Source organism: Octodon degus, unplaced genomic scaffold (assembly GCF_000260255.1).
Source record: "Octodon degus isolate 3935 unplaced genomic scaffold, OctDeg1.0 scaffold00374, whole genome shotgun sequence".
In the NCBI taxonomy this organism is placed as follows: Eukaryota; Metazoa; Chordata; class Mammalia; order Rodentia; family Octodontidae; genus Octodon; species Octodon degus.
The window spans coordinates 131,850-133,692 of NW_004524950.1; positions in this window are offsets into that span (position 1 = coordinate 131,850).

Genomic DNA, 1,843 nt, shown 5'->3' on the forward strand with positions numbered 1-1,843 from the left:
TAAATACCTGACACCCCCCAAAAAAATAAGTAAATAAATAAATAAATAAAAAGCAAACAATGAAAGTGTGGAAAATTCAGAGAGGGGAGACAGTTCTAAGAGGAAAAAAATATCCCTAAGAAAAACCATACATCTCCTAATTTTATCCAGGCTAGAAGGTATAATCAATTTTCTCTCCAACCATTTGATTAAATGATTAAAGAGCTAAGGATGTCCAGATACTAAAAGCTTCACTTGTGTAAGATTAATGTGCGCCCTTACCAGGAAACAGACACTTTCCAAAACAATAAGTAGAAACAACAAAGGCTGGATTGGGCAGTTTTGCTGCCGCGTAAGCGAAAAAGTGAACTACTTTAGGAAAAGCCTTTGTGTGATACGAATTCAAGGCAGAAGCTATCATTTTCTGTGGAAGAAGTAGGGTTATGGCACAATGGTGCTGCTGAATCCAGATGGTGATGTGGCACTTGGCAGTGGAAGGAAAGAGTTGATGGGACTGAGCTACCGACACAAAATAAGTGTAGTGAATGGGAATGCTGCATTTTCACATCATAACTAGAAAGAAATGTACTTCCTATTGACCAGGATAAATATACCAATAAAAAGTATCTCTTAAAAATACAAAAAAGATTCTGTTTTGTTAGGGAAAGCACATTATTTTATTTTTTCATGTAAATGTCCAACTGAATCCTTTTTCTTCAGTGAGTGTCAGCACAGAAGTACCACAGTATGAGGCAAGAGCAAGCTGAACAGGTTGAGAAGTCTGAGGGCCAGTTCTCCCCCACAGAAGCCAGCCAAAGGACAAGGTCTGGAGGTCACCATACCCTGCCAGTCCCTCTCCACCAACTCTACCACTAGAATTGTTCATGGATTTAATGATGGTGCCTCTTAGACATCCCGATTAATGCAATTAAGTTTCCGCTGAATAAATTCTCATTGCTATCACACCCTGCAGCAAGCAGCAGGCACTAACTCACCTGAGCAGGGTTTCCTGTTGCCTCCAGTCTTTCAGGAAGCTCCACAGAGCTGGTGTGTTGCTGAAGACTTGGGGTCCTCTGTATTTGTCCTGTTCCTTTCTTGGTCAATGACATTTCTCCTCAAGGTCACAGAATGGCCCCTGCAAATTCTATCTGTCATTACAAGGCTGAAGAACAACAGCATAAAGTAAACTGGTAACCCCAGGAACCAGATTGTCTTTTAAAAGCCTCTTCTCTTATTCTTCCCAGAAGCAGCAGCAAGACTATTTTAACGTATACTATTATTGCTTCTATTTTCAGTGGAAGTCTTTGGATATATTGTGTCCCCCCCCCCATGCCAGTAATGACTACTTGCCAAAAATCACAGCCAGGAGGTGACAAAGCTAGATTTGAGGCCACGTCACCTAGGTCAAGTAGGTGGTAGAGGCTCAGCTCTTTCTATTCCCTTTCTCACATGCACTATGACTATAGACCAGGACTTTAGCAAAATATCTGTTTCTCCCCCAAGAAGATGAGAATATTTTCAACTAAACTGGAAGAAAATAGAAAATAATGTCAATTTGACACAATACCTTAGGTTATAAAAAACATTAGTCTAGTACTGTAGCTCACAAAGATTTATTTTATAAACAGCTAGAAGAGTTCAAAGATTTGTACCTCAAAGAAATGAAAATACTAATTAGTCTGATTGGGTCACTACACAGTTTATGCACATATGAAGGTTTCACACTCTACCATATACATAAAATAAAAATATTCTACAAAGTGTCAGTTTCTATGTCCAAGGATTCAGTGTCACAGGGCTTTAAGAGACATTTTTAAAGAATATTCATGGCTAATGCTGTTATGTTGAGCTGTAGAGGACTCAG